Source organism: Chroicocephalus ridibundus, chromosome 5 (genome assembly GCF_963924245.1).
Source record: "Chroicocephalus ridibundus chromosome 5, bChrRid1.1, whole genome shotgun sequence".
Lineage (NCBI taxonomy): Eukaryota > Metazoa > Chordata > Aves > Charadriiformes > Laridae > Chroicocephalus > Chroicocephalus ridibundus.
This window is the reverse complement of record NC_086288.1, coordinates 1,815,145-1,838,069: the sequence shown is the minus strand read 5'-3', so window position 1 is coordinate 1,838,069 and position 22,925 is coordinate 1,815,145.

Here is a 22,925-nt window from a genome sequence, read left to right as displayed (position 1 = left end):
ACCACCCTTTCCCACGTGGCGTCACGCCAGGCACAAAAATGGCCATATGTCTGGAGACAGATCCCACGCCCAAAGAGCCAGCAGGGAAAACTATGCCTTGTTCTAAAGCTCTTTGGGAACCGCTTGCGTAGCCCCACAGACCTGCGGGCTGCAGGCTTTCCTGCTGCCTTCAGCCTCAAAACCACCCTTTCCCACTTGGCACTGCGCCAGGCACAAAAATGGCCATATGTCTGGAGAGTGATCCCACGCCCAAAGAGCCAGCAGGGAAAACTATGCCTTGTTCTAAAGCTCTTTGGGAACCGCTTGTGTAGCCCCACACACCTGGGGGCTGCAGGCTTTCCTGCTCTCTTCAGCCTCAAAACCACCCTTTCCCACATGGCGCCACGCCAGGCCCAAAAATGGCCATATGTCTGGAGGTTGGTCCCACGCCCAAAGAGCCAGCAGGGAAAACTATGCCTTGTTCTAAAGCTCTTTGGGAACGGCTTGCGTAGCCCCACACACCTGGGGGCTGCAGGCTTTCCTGCTCTCTTCAGCCTCAAAACCTCCCTTTCCCACTTGGCGTCGCGCCATGCCCAAAAATGGCCATATGTCTGGAGGCTGGTGCCACGCCCAAAGAGCCAGCAGGGAAAACTATGCCTTGTTCTAAAGCTCTTTGGCAACCGCTTGCGTAGCCCCACACACCTGGGGGCTGCAGGCTTTCCTGCTGCCTTCAGCCTCAAAACCACCCTTTTCCACATGGCGTCACACCAGGCCCAAAAATGGCCATATGTCTGGAGACTGGTCCCACGCCCAAAGAGCCAGCAGGGAAAACTATGCCTTGTTCTAAAGCTCTTTGGGAACCGCTTGCGTAGCCCCACAGACCTGGGGGCTGCAGGCTTTCCTGCTCTCTTCAGCCTCAAAAGCACGCTTTCCCACTTGGCGCCGCGCTAGGCCCAAAAATGGCCATATGTCTGGAGATTGGTCCCACGCCCAAAGAGCCAGCAGGGAAAACTATGCCTTGTTCTAAAGCTCTTTGGGAACCGCTTGCGTAGCCCCACACACCTCGGGGCTGCAGGCTTTCCTGCTGCCTTCAGCCTCAAAAGCACGCTTTCCCACTTGGCGCCACGCCAGGCCCAAAAATGGCCATATGTCTGGACATTGGTCCCACTCCCAAAGAGCCAGGAGGGAAAACTATGCCTTGTTCTAAAGCTCTTTGGGAACCGCTTGCGTAGCCCCACACACCTGGGGGCTGCAGGCTTTCCTGCTGTCTTCAGCCTCAAAACCACCCTTTCCCACATGGCGCCGCGCCAGGCACAAAAATGGCCATATGTCTGGAGACAGATCCCACGCCCAAAGAGCCAGCAGGGAAAACTATGCCTTGTTCTAAAGCTCTTTGGGAACCGCTTGCGTAGCCCCACACACCTGGGGGCTGCAGGCTTTCCTGTTCTCTTCAGCCTCAAAAACACCCTTTCCCACATGGCGTCACGCCAGGCCCAAAAATGGCCATATGTCTGGAGAGTGGTCCCACGCCCAAAGAGCCAGCAGGGAAAACTATGCCTTGTTCTAAAGCTCTTTGGGAACCGCTTGCGTAGCCCCACACACCTGGGGGCTGCAGGCTTTCCTGCTCTCTTCAGCCTCAAAAGCACGCTTTCCCACTTGGCGCCGCGCCAGGCCCAAAAATGGCCATATGTCTGGACATTGGTCCCACGCCCAAAGAGCCAGGAGGGAAAACTCTGCCTTGTTCTAAAGCTCTTTGGGAACCGCTTGCGTAGCCCCACACACCTGGGGGCTGCAGGCTTTCCTGCTCTCTTCAGCCTCAAAACCACCCTTTCCCACATGGCGCCGCGCCAGGCCCAAAAATGGCCATATGTCTGGAGATTGGTCCCACGCCCAAAGAGCCAGGAGGGAAAACTATGCCTTGTTCTAAAGCTCTTTGGGAACCTCTTGCGTAGCCCCACACACCTGGGGGCTGCAGGCTTTCCTGCTCTCTTCAGCCTCAAAATCACCCTTTCCCACATGGCGCCGCGCCAGGCACAAAAATGGCCATATGTCTGGAGACAGATCCCACGCCCAAAGAGCCAGCAGGGAAAACTATGCCTTGTTCTAAAGCTCTTTGGGAACCTCTTGCGTAGCCCCACACACCTGGGGGCTGCAGGCTTTCCTGCTCTCTTCAGCCTCAAAACCACCCTTTCCCACATGGCGTCACGCCATGCACAAAAATGGCCATATGTCTGGAGGCGGGCCCCACGCCCAAAGAGCCAGCAGGGAAAACTATGCCTTGTTCTAAAGCTCCTTGGGAACCGCTTGCGTAGCCCCACACACCTGCGGGCTGCAGGCTTTCCTGCTGCCTTCAGCCTCAAAACCACCCTTTCCCACGTGGCGTCACGCCAGGCACAAAAATGGCCATATGTCTGGAGACAGATCCCACGCCCAAAGAGCCAGCAGGGAAAACTATGCCTTGTTCTAAAGCTCTTTGGGAACCGCTTGCGTAGCCCCACAGACCTGCGGGCTGCAGGCTTTCCTGCTGCCTTCAGCCTCAAAACCACCCTTTCCCACTTGGCACTGCGCCAGGCACAAAAATGGCCATATGTCTGGAGAGTGATCCCACGCCCAAAGAGCCAGCAGGGAAAACTATGCCTTGTTCTAAAGCTCTTTGGGAACCGCTTGTGTAGCCCCACACACCTGGGGGCTGCAGGCTTTCCTGCTCTCTTCAGCCTCAAAACCACCCTTTCCCACATGGCGCCACGCCAGGCCCAAAAATGGCCATATGTCTGGAGGTTGGTCCCACGCCCAAAGAGCCAGCAGGGAAAACTATGCCTTGTTCTAAAGCTCTTTGGGAACGGCTTGCGTAGCCCCACACACCTGGGGGCTGCAGGCTTTCCTGCTCTCTTCAGCCTCAAAACCTCCCTTTCCCACTTGGCGTCGCGCCATGCCCAAAAATGGCCATATGTCTGGAGGCTGGTGCCACGCCCAAAGAGCCAGCAGGGAAAACTATGCCTTGTTCTAAAGCTCTTTGGCAACCGCTTGCGTAGCCCCACACACCTGGGGGCTGCAGGCTTTCCTGCTGCCTTCAGCCTCAAAACCACCCTTTTCCACATGGCGTCACACCAGGCCCAAAAATGGCCATATGTCTGGAGACTGGTCCCACGCCCAAAGAGCCAGCAGGGAAAACTATGCCTTGTTCTAAAGCTCTTTGGGAACCGCTTGCGTAGCCCCACAGACCTGGGGGCTGCAGGCTTTCCTGCTCTCTTCAGCCTCAAAAGCACGCTTTCCCACTTGGCGCCGCGCTAGGCCCAAAAATGGCCATATGTCTGGAGATTGGTCCCACGCCCAAAGAGCCAGCAGGGAAAACTATGCCTTGTTCTAAAGCTCTTTGGGAACCGCTTGCGTAGCCCCACACACCTGGGGGCTGCAGGCTTTCCTGCTGCCTTCAGCCTCAAAAGCACGCTTTCCCACTTGGCGCCACGCCAGGCCCAAAAATGGCCATATGTCTGGACATTGGTCCCACTCCCAAAGAGCCAGGAGGGAAAACTATGCCTTGTTCTAAAGCTCTTTGGGAACCGCTTGCGTAGCCCCACACACCTGGGGGCTGCAGGCTTTCCTGCTGTCTTCAGCCTCAAAACCACCCTTTCCCACATGGCGCCGCGCCAGGCACAAAAATGGCCATATGTCTGGAGACAGATCCCACGCCCAAAGAGCCAGCAGGGAAAACTATGCCTTGTTCTAAAGCTCTTTGGGAACCGCTTGCGTAGCCCCACACACCTGGGGGCTGCAGGCTTTCCTGTTCTCTTCAGCCTCAAAAACACCCTTTCCCACATGGCGTCACGCCAGGCCCAAAAATGGCCATATGTCTGGAGAGTGGTCCCACGCCCAAAGAGCCAGCAGGGAAAACTATGCCTTGTTCTAAAGCTCTTTGGGAACCGCTTGCGTAGCCCCACACACCTGGGGGCTGCAGGCTTTCCTGCTCTCTTCAGCCTCAAAAGCACGCTTTCCCACTTGGCGCCGCGCCAGGCCCAAAAATGGCCATATGTCTGGACATTGGTCCCACGCCCAAAGAGCCAGGAGGGAAAACTCTGCCTTGTTCTAAAGCTCTTTGGGAACCGCTTGCGTAGCCCCACACACCTGGGGGCTGCAGGCTTTCCTGCTCTCTTCAGCCTCAAAACCACCCTTTCCCACATGGCGCCGCGCCAGGCCCAAAAATGGCCATATGTCTGGAGATTGGTCCCACGCCCAAAGAGCCAGGAGGGAAAACTATGCCTTGTTCTAAAGCTCTTTGGGAACCTCTTGCGTAGCCCCACACACCTGGGGGCTGCAGGCTTTCCTGCTCTCTTCAGCCTCAAAATCACCCTTTCCCACATGGCGCCGCGCCAGGCACAAAAATGGCCATATGTCTGGAGACAGATCCCACGCCCAAAGAGCCAGCAGGGAAAACTATGCCTTGTTCTAAAGCTCTTTGGGAACCTCTTGCGTAGCCCCACACACCTGGGGGCTGCAGGCTTTCCTGCTCTCTTCAGCCTCAAAACCACCCTTTCCCACATGGCGTCACGCCATGCACAAAAATGGCCATATGTCTGGAGGCGGGCCCCACGCCCAAAGAGCCAGCAGGGAAAACTATGCCTTGTTCTAAAACTCTTTGGGAACCGCTTGCGTGGCCCCACAGACCTGCGGGCTGCAGGCTTTCCTGCTGCCTTCAGCCTCAAAACCACCCTTTCCCACTTGACGCCGCGCCAGGCACAAAAATGGCCATATGGCTGGAGACTGGTGCCACGCTCAAAGAGCCAGCAGGGAAAACTATGCCTTGTTCTAAAGCTCTTTGGGAACGGCTTGTGTAGCCCCACAGACCTGGGGGCTGCAGGCTTTCCTGCTCTCTTCAGCCTCAGAAGAACCCTTTTCCACATGGCGTCACACCAGGCACAAAAATGGCCATATGTCTGGAGGTTGGTCCCACGCCCAAAGAGCCATCAGGGAAAACTATGCCATGTTCTAAAGCTCTTTGGGAACCGCTTGCGTAGCCCCACACACCTGGGGGCTGCAGGCTTTCCTGCTGCCTTCAGCCTCAAAACCACCCTTTCCCACTTGGCTCCGCGCCAGGCACAAAAATGGCCATATGTCTGGAGACTGGTCCCACGCCCAAAGAGCCAGCAGGGAAAACTATGCCTTGTTCTGAAGCTCTTTGGGAACCGCTTACGTGGCCCCACACACCTGGGGGCTGCAGGCTTTCCTGCTGCCTTCAGCCTCAAAACCACCCTTTCCCACTTAGCGCCGCGCCAGGCCCAAAAATGGCCATATGTCTGGAGATTGGTCCCACGCCCAAAGAGCCAGCAGGGAAAACTATGCCTTGTTCTAAAGCTCTTTGGGAACCGCTTGCGTAGCCCCACACACCTGGGGGCTGCAGGCTTTCCTGCTGCCTTCAGCCTCAAAACTACCCTTTCCCACTTGGCGCCGCGCCAGGCCCAAAAATGGCCATATGTCTGGAGGTTGGTCCCACGCCCAAAGAGCCAGCAGGGAAAACTATGCCTTGTTCTAAAGATCTTTGGGAACCGCTTGCGTAGCCCCACACACCTGGGGGCTGCAGGCTTTCCTGCTCTCTTCAGCCTCAAAACCACCCTTTCCCACTTGGAGCCGCGCCAGGCCCAAAAATGGCCATATGTCTGGAGACTGGTGCCACGCCCAAAGAGCCAGCAGGGAAAACTATGCCTTGTTCTAAAGCTCTTTGGGAACCGCTTGCGTAGCCCCACACACCTGGGGGCTGCAGGCTTTCCTGCTGCCTTCAGCCTCAAAACCACCCTTTCCCACTTGGCGCCACGCCAGGCCCAAAAATGGCCATATGTCTGGAGATTGGTCCCACGCCCAAAGAGCCAGCAGGGAAAACTATGCCTTGTTCTAAAGCTCTTTGGGAACCGCTTGCGTAGCCCCACAGACCTGGGGGCTGCAGGCTTTCCTGCTGCCTTCAGCCTCAAAACAACCCTTTCCCACTTGGCGCCGCGCCAGGCCCAAAACTGGCCATATGTCTGGAGATTGGTCCCACGCCCAAAGGGCCAGCAGGGAAAACTATGCCTTGTTCTAAAGCTCCTTGGGAACCGCTTGCGTAGCCCCACACACCTGCGGGCTGCAGGCTTTCCTGCTGCCTTCAGCCTCAAAACCACCCTTTCCCACGTGGCGTCACGCCAGGCACAAAAATGGCCATATGTCTGGAGACAGATCCCACGCCCAAAGAGCCAGCAGGGAAAACTATGCCTTGTTCTAAAGCTCTTTGGGAACCGCTTGCGTAGCCCCACAGACCTGCGGGCTGCAGGCTTTCCTGCTGCCTTCAGCCTCAAAACCACCCTTTCCCACTTGGCACTGCGCCAGGCACAAAAATGGCCATATGTCTGGAGAGTGATCCCACGCCCAAAGAGCCAGCAGGGAAAACTATGCCTTGTTCTAAAGCTCTTTGGGAACCGCTTGTGTAGCCCCACACACCTGGGGGCTGCAGGCTTTCCTGCTCTCTTCAGCCTCAAAACCACCCTTTCCCACTTGGCGCCGCGCCAGGCCCAAAAATGGCCATATTTCTGGAGGTTGGTCCCACGCCCAAAGAGCCAGCAGGGAAAACTATGCCTTGTTCTAAAGCTCTTTGGGAACGGCTTGCGTAGCCCCACACACCTGGGGGCTGCAGGCTTTCCTGCTCTCTTCAGCCTCAAAACCTCCCTTTCCCACTTGGCGTCGCGCCATGCCCAAAAATGGCCATATGTCTGGAGGCTGGTGCCACGCCCAAAGAGCCAGCAGGGAAAACTATGCCTTGTTCTAAAGCTCTTTGGGAACCGCTTGCGTAGCCCCACACACCTGGGGGCTGCAGGCTTTCCTGCTGCCTTCAGCCTCAAAACCACCCTTTTCCACATGGCGTCACACCAGGCCCAAAAATGGCCATATGTCTGGAGACTGGTCCCACGCCCAAAGAGCCAGGAGGGAAAACTATGCCTTGTTCTAAAGCTCTTTGGGAACCGCTTGCGTAGCCCCACACACCTGGGGGCTGCAGGCTTTCCTGCTGTCTTCAGCCTCAAAACCACCCTTTCCCACATGGCGCCGCGCCAGGCACAAAAATGGCCATATGTCTGGAGACAGATCCCACGCCCAAAGAGCCAGCAGGGAAAACTATGCCTTGTTCTAAAGCTCTTTGGGAACCGCTTGCGTAGCCCCACACACCTGGGGGCTGCAGGCTTTCCTGTTCTCTTCAGCCTCAAAAACACCCTTTCCCACATGGCGTCACGCCAGGCCCAAAAATGGCCATATGTCTGGAGAGTGGTCCCACGCCCAAAGAGCCAGCAGGGAAAACTATGCCTTGTTCTAAAGCTCTTTGGGAACCGCTTGCGTAGCCCCACACACCTGGGGGCTGCAGGCTTTCCTGCTCTCTTCAGCCTCAAAAGCACGCTTTCCCACTTGGCGCCGCGCCAGGCCCAAAAATGGCCATATGTCTGGACATTGGTCCCACGCCCAAAGAGCCAGGAGGGAAAACTCTGCCTTGTTCTAAAGCTCTTTGGGAACCGCTTGCGTAGCCCCACACACCTGGGGGCTGCAGGCTTTCCTGCTGCCTTCAGCCTCAAAACCACCCTTTCCGACATGGCGCCGCGCCAGGCACAAAAATGGCCATATGTCTGGAGACAGATCCCACGCCCAAGGAGCCAGCAGGGAAAACTATGCCTTGTTCTAAAGCTCTTTGGGAACCGCTTGCGTAGCCCCACACACCTGGGGGCTGCAGGCTTTCCTGCTCTCTTCAGCCTCAAAAGCACCCTTTCCCACATGGCGCCGCGCCAGGCCCAAAAATGGCCATATGTCTGGAGATTGGTCCCACGCCCAAAGAGCCAGGAGGGAAAACTATGCCTTGTTCTAAAGCTCTTTGGGAACCTCTTGCGTAGCCCCACACACCTGGGGGCTGCAGGCTTTCCTGCTCTCTTCAGCCTCAAAATCACCCTTTCCCACATGGCGCCGCGCCAGGCACAAAAATGGCCATATGTCTGGAGACAGATCCCACGCCCAAAGAGCCAGCAGGGAAAACTATGCCTTGTTCTAAAGCTCTTTGGGAACCTCTTGCGTAGCCCCACACACCTGGGGGCTGCAGGCTTTCCTGCTCTCTTCAGCCTCAAAACCACCCTTTCCCACATGGCGTCACGCCATGCACAAAAATGGCCATATGTCTGGAGGCGGGCCCCACGCCCAAAGAGCCAGCAGGGAAAACTATGCCTTGTTCTAAAACTCTTTGGGAACCGCTTGCGTGGCCCCACAGACCTGCGGGCTGCAGGCTTTCCTGCTGCCTTCAGCCTCAAAACCACCCTTTCCCACTTGACGCCGCGCCAGGCACAAAAATGGCCATATGGCTGGAGACTGGTGCCACGCTCAAAGAGCCAGCAGGGAAAACTATGCCTTGTTCTAAAGCTCTTTGGGAACGGCTTGTGTAGCCCCACAGACCTGGGGGCTGCAGGCTTTCCTGCTCTCTTCAGCCTCAGAAGAACCCTTTTCCACATGGCGTCACACCAGGCACAAAAATGGCCATATGTCTGGAGGTTGGTCCCACGCCCAAAGAGCCATCAGGGAAAACTATGCCATGTTCTAAAGCTCTTTGGGAACCGCTTGCGTAGCCCCACACACCTGGGGGCTGCAGGCTTTCCTGCTGCCTTCAGCCTCAAAACCACCCTTTCCCACTTGGCTCCGCGCCAGGCACAAAAATGGCCATATGTCTGGAGACTGGTCCCACGCCCAAAGAGCCAGCAGGGAAAACTATGCCTTGTTCTGAAGCTCTTTGGGAACCGCTTGCGTGGCCCCACACACCTGGGGGCTGCAGGCTTTCCTGCTGCCTTCAGCCTCAAAACCACCCTTTCCCACTTAGCGCCGCGCCAGGCCCAAAAATGGCCATATGTCTGGAGATTGGTCCCACGCCCAAAGAGCCAACAGGGAAAACTATGCCTTGTTCTAAAGCTCTTTGGGAACCGCTTGCGTAGCCCCACACACCTGGGGGCTGCAGGCTTTCCTGCTGCCTTCAGCCTCAAAACTACCCTTTCCCACTTGGCGCCGCGCCAGGCCCAAAAATGGCCATATGTCTGGAGATTGGTCCCACGCCCAAAGAGCCAGCAGGGAAAACTATGCCTTGTTCTAAAGCTCTTTGGGAACCGCTTGCGTAGCCCCACACACCTGGGGGCTGCAGGCTTTCCTGCTCTCTTCAGCCTCAAAACCACCCTTTCCCACTGGGAGCCGCGCCAGGCCCAAAAATGGCCATATGTCTGGAGACTGGTCCCACGCCCAAAGAGCCAGCAGGGAAAAATATGCCTTGTTCTAAAGATCTTTGGGAACCGCTTGCGTAGCCCCACACACCTGGGGGCTGCAGGCTTTCCTGCTCTCTTCAGCCTCAAAACCACCCTTTCCCACTTGGCGCCACGCCAGGCAGAAAAATGGCCATATGTCTGGAGGTTGGTCCCACGCCCAAAGAGCCAGCAGGGAAAACTATGCCTTGTTCTAAAGCTCTTTGGGAACCGCTTGCGTAGCCCCACACACCTGGGGGCTGCAGGCTTTCCTGCTGCCTTCAGCCTCAAAACAACCCTTTCTCACTTGGCGCCGGGCCAGGCCCAAAAATGGCCATATGTCTGGAGACTGGTCCCACGCCCAAAGAGCCAGCAGGGAAAACTAAGCCTTGTTCTAAAGCTCTTTGGGAACCGCTTGCGTAGCCCCACAGACCTGGGGGCTGCAGGCTTTCCTGCTGCCTTCAGCCTCAAAACTACCCTTTCCCACTTGGCGCCGCGCCAGGCCCAAAAATGGCCATATGTCTGGAGATGGGCCCCACGCCCAAAGAGCCAGCAGGGAAAACTATGCCTTGTTCTGAAGCTCTTTGGGAACCGCTTGCGTAGCCCCACACACCTGCGGGCTGCAGGCTTTCCTGTTCTCTTCAGCCTCAAAACCACCCTTTCCCACATGGCGTCACGCCAGGCACAAAAATGGCCATATGTCTGGAGACAGATCCCACGCCCAAAGAGCCAGCAGGGAAAACTATGCCTTGTTCTAAAGCTCTTTGGGAACCGCTTGCGTAGCCCCACAGACCTGGGGACTGCAGGCTTTCCTGCTGCCTTCAGCCTCAAAACTACCCTTTCCCACTTGGCGCCGCGCCAGGCCCAAAAATGGCCATATGTCTGGAGACTGGTCCCACGCCCAAAGAGCCAGCAGGGAAAACTATGCCTTGTTCTAAAGCTCTTTGGGAACCGCTTGCGTGGCCCCACACACCTGCGGGCTGCAGGCTTTCCTGCTGCCTTCAGCCTCAAAACCACCCTTTCCCACATGGCGTCACGCCAGGCCCAAAAATGGCCATATGTCTGGAGACTGGTCCCACGCCCAAAGAGCCAGCAGGGAAAACTATGCCTTGTTCTAAAGCTCTTTGGGAACCGCTTGCGTAGCCCCACACACCTGGGGGCTGCAGGCTTTCCTGCTGCCTTCAGCCTCAAAACAACCCTTTCTCACTTGGCGCCGGGCCAGGCCCAAAAATGGCCATATGTCTGGAGACTGGTCCCACGCCCAAAGAGCCAGCAGGGAAAACTAAGCCTTGTTCTAAAGCTCTTTGGGAACCGCTTGCGTAGCCCCACAGACCTGGGGGCTGCAGGCTTTCCTGCTGCCTTCAGCCTCAAAACTACCCTTTCCCACTTGGCGCCGCGCCAGGCCCAAAAATGGCCATATGTCTGGAGATGGGCCCCACGCCCAAAGAGCCAGCAGGGAAAACTATGCCTTGTTCTGAAGCTCTTTGGGAACCGCTTGCGTAGCCCCACACACCTGCGGGCTGCAGGCTTTCCTGTTCTCTTCAGCCTCAAAACCACCCTTTCCCACATGGCGTCACGCCAGGCACAAAAATGGCCATATGTCTGGAGACAGATCCCACGCCCAAAGAGCCAGCAGGGAAAAATATGCCTTGTTCTAAAGATCTTTGGGAACCGCTTGCGTAGCCCCACACACCTGGGGGCTGCAGGCTTTCCTGCTCTCTTCAGCCTCAAAACCACCCTTTCCCACTTGGAGGGGTGCCAGGCCCAAAAATGGCCATATGTCTGGAGACTGGTGCCACGCCCAAAGAGCCAGCAGGGAAAACTATGCCTTGTTCTAAAGCTCTTTGGGAACCGCTTGCGTAGCCCCACACACCTGGGGGCTGCAGGCTTTCCTGCTGCCTTCAGCCTCAAAACCACCCTTTTCCACATGGCGCCGCGCCAGGCAAAAAAATGGCCATATGTCTGGAGGTTGGTCCCACGCCCAAGGAGCCAGCAGGGAAAACTATGCCTTGTTCTAAAGCTCTTTGGGAACCGCTTGCGTAGCCCCACACACCTGGGGGCTGCAGGCTTTCCTGCTGCCTTCAGCCTCAAAAGCACGCTTTCCCAATTGGCGCCGCGCTAGGCCCAAAAATGGCCATATGTCTGGAGACTGGTGCCACGCCCAAAGAGCCAGCAGGGAAAACTATGCCTTGTTCTAAAGCTCTTTGGGAACCGCTTGCGTAGCCCCACACACCTGGGGGCTGCAGGCTTTCCTGCTCTCTTCAGCCTCAAAACCACCCTTTCCCACTTGGCCCCGCGCCAGGCCCAAAAATGGCCATATGTCTGGGGACTGGTCCCTTTCCCAAAGAGCCAGCAGGGAAAACTATGCCTTGTTCTAAAGCTCTTTGGGACCCGCTTGCGTAGCCCCACACACCTGGGGGCTGCAGGCTTTCCTGCTGCCTTCAGCCTCAAAAGCACGCTTTCCCACTTGGCGCCGCGCTAGGCCCAAAAATGGCCATATGTCTGGAGATTGGTCCCACGCCCAAAGAGCCAGGAGGGAAAACTATGCCTTGTTCTAAAGCTCTTTGGGAACCGCTTGCGTGGCCCCACACACCTGGGGGCTGCAGGCTTTCCTGCTGCCTTCAGCCTCAAAAACACCCTTTTCCACTTGGCGCCGCGCCAGGCACAAAAATGGCTGTATGTCTGGAGACTGGTCCCACGCCCAAAGAGCCAGCAGGGAAAACTATGCCTTGTTATAAAGCTCTTTGGGAACCGCTTGCGTAGCCCCACAGACCTGGGGGCTGCAGGCTTTCCTGCTCTCTTCAGCCTCAAAAGAACCCTTTCCCACTTGGCGCCGCGCCATGCCCAAAAATGGCCGTATGTCTGGAGACTGGTCCCACGCCCAAAGAGCCAGCAGGGAAAACTATGCCTTGTTCTAAAGCTCTTTGGGATCTGCTTGCGTAGCCCCACACACCTGGGGGCTGCAGGCTTTCCTGCTGCCTTCAGCCTCAAAACCACCCTTTTCCACATGGCGTCACGCCACGCAAAAAAATGGCCATATGTCTGGAGATGGGTCCCACGCCCAAAGAGCCAGCAGGGAAAACTATGCCTTGTTCTGAAGCTCTTTGGGAACCGCTTGCGTGGCCCCACACACCTGCGGGCTGCAGGCTTTCCTGTTCTCTTCAGCCTCAAAACCACCCTTTCCCACATGGCGTCACGCCAGGCACAAAAATGGCCATATGTCTGGAGACAGATCCCACGCCCAAAGAGCCAGCAGGGAAAAATATGCCTTGTTCTAAAGATCTTTGGGAACCTCTTGCGTAGCCCCACACACCTGGGGGCTGCAGGCTTTCCTGCTCTCTTCAGCCTCAAAACCACCCTTTCCCACTTGGAGCCGCGCCAGGCCCAAAAATGGCCATATGTCTGGAGACTGGTGCCACGCCCAAAGAGCCAGCAGGGAAAACTATGCCTTGTTCTAAAGCTCTTTGGGAACCGCTTGCGTAGCCCCACACACCTGGGGGCTGCAGGCTTTCCTGCTCTCTTCAGCCTCAAAACCACCCTTTCCCACTTGGAGCCGCGCCAGGCCCAAAAATGGCCATATGTCTGGAGACTGGTGCCACGCCCAAAGAGCCAGCAGGGAAAACTATGCCTTGTTCTAAAGCTCTTTGGGAACCGCTTGCGTAGCCCCACACACCTGGGGGCTGCAGGCTTTCCTGCTGCCTTCAGCCTCAAAACCACCCTTTCCCACTTGGCGCCGCGCCAGGCAAAATAATGGCCATATGTCTGGAGGTTGGTCCCACGCCCAAAGAGCCAGCAGGGAAAACTATGCCTTGTTCTAAAGCTCTTTGGGAACCGCTTGCGTAGCCCCACACACCTGGGGGCTGCAGGCTTTCCTGCTGCCTTCAGCCTCAAAAGCACGCTTTCCCACTTGGCGCCGCGCTAGGCCCAAAAATGGCCATATGTCTGGAGACTGGTCCCACGCCCAAAGAGCCAGCAGGGAAAACTATGCCTTGTTCTAAAGCTCTTTGGGAACCGCTTGCGTAGCCCCACACACCTGGGGGCTGCAGGCTTTCCTGCTGCCTTCAGCCTTAAAACCACCCTTTCCCACTTGGCGCCGCGCCAGGCCCAAAAATGGCCATATGTCTGGGGACTGGTCCCACGCCCAAAGAGCCAGCAGGGAAAACTAAGCCTTGTTCTAAAGCTCTTTGGGAACCGCTTGCGTAGCCTCACACACCTGGGGGCTGCAGGCTTTCCTGCTGCCTTCAGCCTCAAAAGCACGCTTTCCCACTTGGCGCCGCGTTAGGCCCAAAAATGGCCATATGTCTGGAGATTGGTCCCACGCCCAAAGAGCCAGGAGAAAAAAACTATGCCTTGTTCTAAAGCTCTTTGGGAACCTCTTGCGTGGCCCCACACACCTGGGGGCTGCAGGCTTTCCTGCTGCCTTCAGCCTCAAAAACACCCTTTTCCACTTGGCGCCGCGCCAGGCACAAAAATGGCTGTATGTCTGGAGACTGGTCCCACGCCCAAAGAGCCAGCAGGGAAAACTAAGCCTTGTTATAAAGCTCTTTGGGAACCGCTTGCGTAGCCCCACAGACCTGGGGGCTGCAGGCTTTCCTGCTCTCTTCAGCCACAAAAGAACCCTTTCCCACTTGGCGCCGCGCCATGCCCAAAAATGGCCGTATGTCTGGAGACTGGTCATACGCCCAAAGAGCCAGCAGGGAAAACTATGCCTTGTTCTAAAGCTCTTTGGGAACCGCTTGCGTAGCCCCACACACCTGGGGGCTGCAGGCTTTCCTGCTGCCTTCAGCCTCAAAACCACCCTTTTCCACATGGCGTCACGCCACGCAAAAAAATGGCCATATGTCTGGAGGTTGGTCCCACGCCCAAAGAGCCAGCAGGGAAAACTATGCCTTGTTCTAAAGCTCTTTGGGAACCGCTTGCGTAGCCCCACACACCTGGGGGCTGCAGGCTTTCCTGCTGCCTTCAGCCTCAAAACCACCCTTTCCCACATGGCGTCACACCAGGCAGAAAAATGGCCATATGTCTGGAGGTTGGTCCCACGCCCAAAGAGCCAGCAGGGAAAACTATGCCTTGTTCTAAAGCTCTTTGGGAACCGCTTGCGTAGCCCCACACACCTGGGGGCTGCAGGCTTTCCTGCTGCCTTCAGCCTCAAAACAACCCTTTCTCACTTGGCGCCGGGCCAGGCCCAAAAATGGCCATATGTCTGGAGACTGGTCCCACGCCCAAAGAGCCAGGAGGGAAAACTATGCCTTGTTCTAAAGCTCTTTGGGAACCGCTTGCGTGGCCCCACACACCTGGGGGCTGCAGGCTTTCCTGCTGCCTTCAGCCTCAAAAACACCCTTTTCCACTTGGCGCCGCGCCAGGCACAAAAATGGCTGTATGTCTGGAGACTGGTCCCACGCCCAAAGAGCCAGCAGGGAAAACTAAGCCTTGTTATAAAGCTCTTTGGGAACCGCTTGCGTAGCCCCACAGACCTGGGGGCTGCAGGCTTTCCTGCTCTCTTCAGCCTCAAAAGAACCCTTTCCCACTTGGCGCCGCGCCATGCCCAAAAATGGCCGTATGTCTGGAGACTGGTCCCACGCCCAAAGAGCCAGCAGGGAAAACTATGCCTTGTTCTAAAGCTCTTTGGGATCTGCTTGCGTAGCCCCACACACCTGGGGGCTGCAGGCTTTCCTGCTGCCTTCAGCCTCAAAACCACCCTTTTCCACATGGCGTCACGCCACGCAAAAAAATGGCCATATGTCTGGAGGTTGGTCCCACGCCCAAAGAGCCAGCAGGGAAAACTATGCCTTGTTCTAAAGCTCTTTGGGAACCGCTTGCGTAGCCCCACAGACCTGGGGGCTGCAGGCTTTCCTGCTGCCTTCAGCCTCAAAACCACCCTTTCCCACATGGCGTCACACCAGGCAGAAAAATGGCCATATGTCTGGAGGTTGGTCCCACGCCCAAAGAGCCAGCAGGGAAAACTATGCCTTGTTCTAAAGCTCTTTGGGAACCGCTTGCGTAGCCCCACACACCTGGGGGCTGCAGGCTTTCCTGCTGCCTTCAGCCTCAAAACAACCCTTTCTCACTTGGCGCCGGGCCAGGCCCAAAAATGGCCATATGTCTGGAGACTGGTCCCACGCCCAAAGAGCCAGCAGGGAAAACTAAGCCTTGTTCTAAAGCTCTTTGGGAACCGCTTGCGTAGCCCCACAGACCTGGGGGCTGCAGGCTTTCCTGCTGCCTTCAGCCTCAAAACTACCCTTTCCCACTTGGCGCCGCGCCAGGCCCAAAAATGGCCATATGTCTGGAGATGGGTCCCACGCCCAAAGAGCCAGCAGGGAAAACTATGCCTTGTTCTGAAGCTCTTTGGGAACCGCTTGCGTGGCCCCACACACCTGCGGGCTGCAGGCTTTCCTGTTCTCTTCAGCCTCAAAACCACCCTTTCCCACATGGCGTCACGCCAGGCACAAAAATGGCCATATGTCTGGAGACAGATCCCACGCCCAAAGAGCCAGCAGGGAAAAATATGCCTTGTTCTAAAGATCTTTGGGAACCTCTTGCGTAGCCCCACACACCTGGGGGCTGCAGGCTTTCCTGCTCTCTTCAGCCTCAAAACCACCCTTTCCCACTTGGAGCCGCGCCAGGCCCAAAAATGGCCATATGTCTGGAGACTGGTGCCACGCCCAAAGAGCCAGCAGGGAAAACTATGCCTTGTTCTAAAGCTCTTTGGGAACCGCTTGCGTAGCCCCACACACCTGGGGGCTGCAGGCTTTCCTGCTCTCTTCAGCCTCAAAACCACCCTTTCCCACTTGGAGCCGCGCCAGGCCCAAAAATGGCCATATGTCTGGAGACTGGTGCCACGCCCAAAGAGCCAGCAGGGAAAACTATGCCTTGTTCTAAAGCTCTTTGGGAACCGCTTGCGTAGCCCCACACACCTGGGGGCTGCAGGCTTTCCTGCTGCCTTCAGCCTCAAAACCACCCTTTCCCACTTGGCACCGCGCCAGGCAAAAAAATGGCCATATGTCTGGAGGTTGGTCCCACGCCCAAAGAGCCAGCAGGGAAAACTATGCCTTGTTCTAAAGCTCTTTGGGAACCGCTTGCGTAGCCCCACACACCTGGGGGCTGCAGGCTTTCCTGCTGCCTTCAGCCTCAAAAGCACGCTTTCCCACTTGGCGCCGCGCTAGGCCCAAAAATGGCCATATGTCTGGAGACTGGTCCCACGCCCAAAGAGCCAGCAGGGAAAACTATGCCTTGTTCTAAAGCTCTTTGGGAACCGCTTGCGTAGCCCCACACACCTGGGGGCTGCAGGCTTTCCTGCTGCCTTCAGCCTTAAAACCACCCTTTCCCACTTGGCGCCGCGCCAGGCCCAAAAATGGCCATATGTCTGGGGACTGGTCCCACGCCCAAAGAGCCAGCAGGGAAAACTATGCCTTGTTCTAAAGCTCTTTGGGAACCCCTTGCGTAGCCCCACAGACCTTGGGGCTGCAGGCTTTCCTGCTGCCTTCAGCCTCAAAACCACCCTTTTCCACATGGCGTCACACCAGGCAAAAAAATGGCCATATGTCTGGGGACTGGTTCCACGCCCAAAGAGCCAGCAGGGAAAACTATGCCTTGTTCTAAAGCTCTTTGGGAACCGCTTGCGTAGCCCCACACACCTGGGGGCTGCAGGGTTTCCTGCTGCCTTCAGCCTCAAAACCACCCTTTCCCACATGGCGTCACACCAGGCACAAAAATGGCCATATGTCTGGAGATAGGTCCCACGCCCAAAGAGCCAGCAGGGAAAACTATGCCTTGTTCCAAAGCTCTTTGGGAACCGCTTGCTTAGCCCCACACACCTGGGGGCTGCAGGCTTTCCTGCTGCCTTCAGCCTCAAAACCACCCTTTCCCACTTGGCCCCGCGCCAGGCCCAAAAATGGCCATATGTCTGGAGACTGGTCCCTTTCCCAAAGAGCCAGCAGGGAAAACTATGCCTTGTTCTAAAGCTCTTTGGGAACCGCTTGCGTAGCCCCACACACCTGGGGGCTGCAGGCTTTCCTGCTGCCTTCAGCCTCAAAACCACCCTTTCCCACTTGGCGCCGCGCCAGGCCCAAAAATGGCCGTATGTCTGGAGATTGGTCCCACGCCCAAAGAGCCAGCAGGGAAAACTAAGCCTTGTTCTAAAGCTCTTTGGGAACCGCTTGCGTAGCCCCACAGACCAGGGGGCTGCAGGCTTTCCTGCTGCCTTCAGCCTCAAAACCACCCTTCCCCACTTGGCGCCGCGCCAGGCACAAAAATGGCCATATGGCTGGAAACTGGTGCCACGCCCAAAGAGCCAGCAGGGAAAACTATGCCTTGTTCTAAAGCTCTTTGGGAACCGCTTGTGTAGCCCCACACACCTGGGGGCTGCAGGCTTTCCTGCTCTCTTCAGCCTCAAAACCACCCTTTCCCACATGGCGTCACGCCAGGCACGAAAATGGCCATATGTCTGGAGACTGGTGCCACGCCCAAAGAGCCAGCAGGGAAAACTATGCCTTGTTCTAAAGCTCTTTGGGAACCTCTTGCGTAGCCCCACACACCTGGGGGCTGCAGGCTTTCCTGCTGCCTTCAGCCTCAGAAGAACCCTTTCGCACTTGGCGCCGCGCCAGGCACAAAAATGGCCGTATGTCTGGAGACTGGTCCCACGCCCAAAGAGCCAGCAGGGAAAACTATGCCTTGTACTAAAGCTCTTTGGGAACCGCTTGTTTAGCCCCACACACCTGGGGGCTGCAGGCTTTCCTGCTGCCTTCAGCCTCAAAACCACCCTTTCCCACTTGGCGCCGCGCCAGGCACAAAAATGGCTATATGGCTGGAGACTGGTGCCACGCCCAAAGAGCCAGCAGGGAAAACTATGCCTTGTTCTAAAGCTCTTTGGTAACCGCTTGCGTAGCCCCACACACCTGGGGGCTGCAGGCTTTCCTGCTGCCTTCAGCCTCAAAACCACCCTTTCCCACTTGGCGTCACACCAGGCACAAAAATGGCCATATGTCTGGAGATTGGTCCCACGCCCAAAGAGCCAGCAGGGAAAACTATGCCTTGTTCTAAAGCTCTTTTGGAACCGCTTGCGTAGCCCCACACACATGGGGGCTGCAGGCTTTCCTGCTGCCTTCAGCCTCAAAACCACCCTTTCCCACTTGGCGCCGCGCCAGGCACAAAAATGGCTATATGGCTGGAGACTGGTGCCACGCCCAAAGAGCCAGCAGGGAAAACTATGCCTTGTTCCAAAGCTCTTTGGGAACCGCTTGCTTAGCCCCACACACCTGGGGGCTGCAGGCTTTCCTGCTGCCTTCAGCCTCAAAACCACCCTTTCCCACTTGGCCCCGCGCCAGGCCCAAAAATGGCCATATGTCTGGAGACTGGTCCCTTTCCCAAAGAGCCAGCAGGGAAAACTATGCCTTGTTCTAAAGCTCTTTGGGAACCGCTTGCGTAGCCCCACACACCTGGGGGCTGCAGGCTTTCCTGCTGCCTTCAGCCTCAAAACCACCCTTTCCCACTTGGCGCCGCGCCAGGCCCAAAAATGGCCGTATGTCTGGAGATTGGTCCCACGCCCAAAGAGCCAGCAGGGAAAACTAAGCCTTGTTCTAAAGCTCTTTGGGAACCGCTTGCGTAGCCCCACAGACCAGGGGGCTGCAGGCTTTCCTGCTGCCTTCAGCCTCAAAACCACCCTTCCCCACTTGGCGCCGCGCCAGGCACAAAAATGGCCATATGGCTGGAAACTGGTGCCACGCCCAAAGAGCCAGCAGGGAAAACTATGCCTTGTTCTAAAGCTCTTTGGGAACCGCTTGTGTAGCCCCACACACCTGGGGGCTGCAGGCTTTCCTGCTCTCTTCAGCCTCAAAACCACCCTTTCCCACATGGCGTCACGCCAGGCACGAAAATGGCCATATGTCTGGAGACTGGTGCCACGCCCAAAGAGCCAGCAGGGAAAACTATGCCTTGTTCTAAAGCTCTTTGGGAACCTCTTGCGTAGCCCCACACACCTGGGGGCTGCAGGCTTTCCTGCTGCCTTCAGCCTCAGAAGAACCCTTTCGCACTTGGCGCCGCGCCAGGCACAAAAATGGCCGTATGTCTGGAGACTGGTCCCACGCCCAAAGAGCCAGCAGGGAAAACTATGCCTTGTACTAAAGCTCTTTGGGAACCGCTTGTTTAGCCCCACACACCTGGGGGCTGCAGGCTTTCCTGCTGCCTTCAGCCTCAAAACCACCCTTTCCCACTTGGCGCCGCGCCAGGCACAAAAATGGCTATATGGCTGGAGACTGGTGCCACGCCCAAAGAGCCAGCAGGGAAAACTATGCCTTGTTCTAAAGCTCTTTGGTAACCGCTTGCGTAGCCCCACACACCTGGGGGCTGCAGGCTTTCCTGCTGCCTTCAGCCTCAAAACCACCCTTTCCCACTTGGCGTCACACCAGGCACAAAAATGGCCATATGTCTGGAGATTGGTCCCACGCCCAAAGAGCCAGCAGGGAAAACTATGCCTTGTTCTAAAGCTCTTTTGGAACCGCTTGCGTAGCCCCACACACATGGGGGCTGCAGGCTTTCCTGCTGCCTTCAGCCTCAAAACCACCCTTTCCCACTTGGCGCCGCGCCAGGCACAAAAATGGCTATATGGCTGGAGACTGGTGCCACGCCCAAAGAGCCAGCAGGGAAAACTATGCCTTGTTCTAAAGCTCTTTGGTAACCGCTTGCGTAGCCCCACACACCTGGGGGCTGCAGGCTTTCCTGCTGCCTTCAGCCTCAAAACCACCCTTTCCCACTTGGCGCCGCGCCAGGCACAAAAATGGCCATATGTCTGGAGATTGGTCCCACGCCCAAAGAGCCATCAGGGAAAACTATGCCTTGTTCTAAAGCTCTTTGGGAACCCCTTGCGTAGCCCCACAGACCTTGGGGCTGCAGGCTTTCCTGCTGCCTTCAGCCTTAAAACGACCCTTTTCCACATGGCGTCACACCAGGCAAAAAAATGGCCATATGTCTGGGGACTGGTTCCACGCCCAAAGAGCCAGCAGGGAAAACTATGCCTTGTTCTAAAGCTCTTTGGGAACCGCTTGCGTAGCCCCACACACCTGGGGGCTGCAGGGTTTCCTGCTGCCTTCAGCCTCAAAACCACCCTTTCCCACATGGCGTCACACCAGGCACAAAAATGGCCATATGTCTGGAGACTGGTCCCACGCCCAAAGAGCCAGCAGGGAAAACTATGCCTTGTTATAAAGCTCTTTGGGAACCGCTTGCGTAGCCCCACACACGTGGGGGCTGCAGGCTTTCCTGCTGCCTTCATCCTCAAAACCACCCTTTTCCACATGGCGTCACGCCAGGCAAAAAAATGGCCATATGTCTGGAGGTTGGTCCCACGCCCAAAGAGCCAGCAGGGAAAACTATGCCTTGTTCTAAAGGTCTTTGGGAACCCCTTGCATAGCCCCACACACCTGGGGGCTGCAGGCTTTCCTGCTGCCTTCAGCCTCAAAACCACCCTTTCCCACTTGGCCCCGCGCCAGGCCCAAAAATGGCCATATGCCTGGAGACTGGTCCCTTTCCCAAAGAGCCAGCAGGGAAAACTATGCCTTGTTCTAAAGCTCTTTGGGAACCGCTTGCGTAGCCCCACACACCTGGGGGCTGCAGGCTTTCCTGCTGCCTTCAGCCTCAAAACCACCCTTTCCCACGTGGCGCCGCGCCATGCCCAAAAATGGCCGTATGTCTGGAGACTGGTCCCACGCCCAAAGAGCCAGCAGGGAAAACTAAGCCTTGTTCTAAAGCTCTTTGGGAACCGCTTGCGTAGCCCCACACACCTGGGGGCTGCAGGCTTTCCTGCTGCCTTCAGCCTCAAAACCACCCTTCCCCACTTGGCGCCGCGCCAGGCACAAAAATGGCCATATGGCAGGAGACTGGTGCCACGCCCAAAGAGTCAGCAGGGAAAACTATGCCTTGTTCTAAAGCTCTTTGGGAACCGCTTGTGTAGCCCCACACACCTGGGGGCTGCAGGCTTTCCTGCTCTCTTCAGCCTCAAAACCACCCTTTCCCACATGGCGTCACAACAGGCACGAAAATGGCCATATGTCTGGAGGTTGGTCCCACGCCCAAAGAGCCAGCAGGGAAAACTATGCCTTGTTCTAAAGCTCTTTGGGAACCGCTTGCGTAGCCCCACAGACCTGGGGGCTGCAGGCTTTCCTGCTGCCTTCAGCCTCAAAACCACCCTTTCCCACTTGGCGCCGCGCCAGGCACAAAAATGGCCATATGTTTGGAGATTGGTCCCACGCCCAAAGACCCATCAAGGAAAACTATGCCTTGTTCTAAAGCTCTTTGGGAACCGCTTGCGTAGCCCCACACACCTGGGGGCTGCAGGCTTTCCTGCTGCCTTCAGCCTCAAAACCACCCTTTTCCACATGGCGTCACGCCAGGCACAAAAATGGCCATATGTGTGGAGGTTGGTCCCACGCCCAAAGAGCCAGCAGGGAAAACTAAGCCTTGTTCTAAAGCTCTTAGGGAACCGCTTGCATAGCCCCACACACCTGGGGGCTGCAGGCTTTCCTGCTCTCTTCAGCCTCAAAAGAACCCTTTCCCACTTGGCGCCACGCCAGGTCCAAAAATGGCCATATGTCTGGAGACTGGTCCCACGCCCAAAGAGCCAGCAGGGAAAACTATGCCTTGTTCTAAAGCTCTTTGGGATCCGCTTGCGTAGCCCCACACACCTGGGGGCTGCAGGCTTTCCTGCTGCCTTCAGCCTAAAAACCACCCTTCCCCACATGGCGTCACACCAGGCACAAAAATGGCCATATGTTTGGAGATTGGTCCCACGCCCAAAGAGCCATCAAGGAAAATTATGCCTTGTTCTAAAGCTCTTTGGGAACCGCTTGCGTAGCCCCACACACCTGGGGGCTGCAGGCTTTCCTGCTGCCTTCAGCCTCAAAACCACCCTTTTCCACATGGCGTCACGCCAGGCACAAAAATGGCCATATGTCTGGAGATTGGTTCCACGCCCAAAGAGCCATCAGGGAAAACTATGCCTTGTTCTAAAGCTCTTTGGGAACCGCTTGCGTAGCCCCACACACCTGGGGGCTGCAGGCTTTCCTGCTGCCTTCAGCCTCAAAAGCACGCTTTCCCACTTGGCGCCGTGCCAGGCCCAAAAATGGCCGTATGTTTGGAGACTGGTGCCACGCCCAAAGAGCCAGCAGGGAAAACTATGCCTTGTTCTAAAGCTCTTTGGGAACGGCTTGCGTAGCCCCACACATCTGGGGGCTGCAGGCTTTCCTGCTGCCTTCAGCCTCAAAACAACCCTTTCCCACATGGCACTAAGCCAGGCACAAAAATGGCCATATGTCTGGAGATAGGTCCCACGCCCAAAGAGCCAGCAGGGAAAACTATGCCTTGTTCTAAAGCTCTTTGGGAACCGCTTGCGTAGCCCCACACACCTGGGGGCTGCAGGCTTTCCTGCTGCCTTCAGCCTCAAAACCACCCTTTCTCACTTGGCGCCGGGCCAGGCACAAAAATGGCCATATGTCTAGAGACTGGTCCCACGCCCAAAGAGCCAGCAGGGAAAACTATGCCTTGTTCTAAAGCTCTTTGGGAACCGCTTGCGTAGCCCCACACACCTGGGGGCTGCAGGCTTTCCTGCTCTCTTCAGCCTCAGAAGAACCCTTTCGCACTTGGCGCCGTGCCAGGCACAAAAATGGCCATATGTCTGGAGATTGGTTC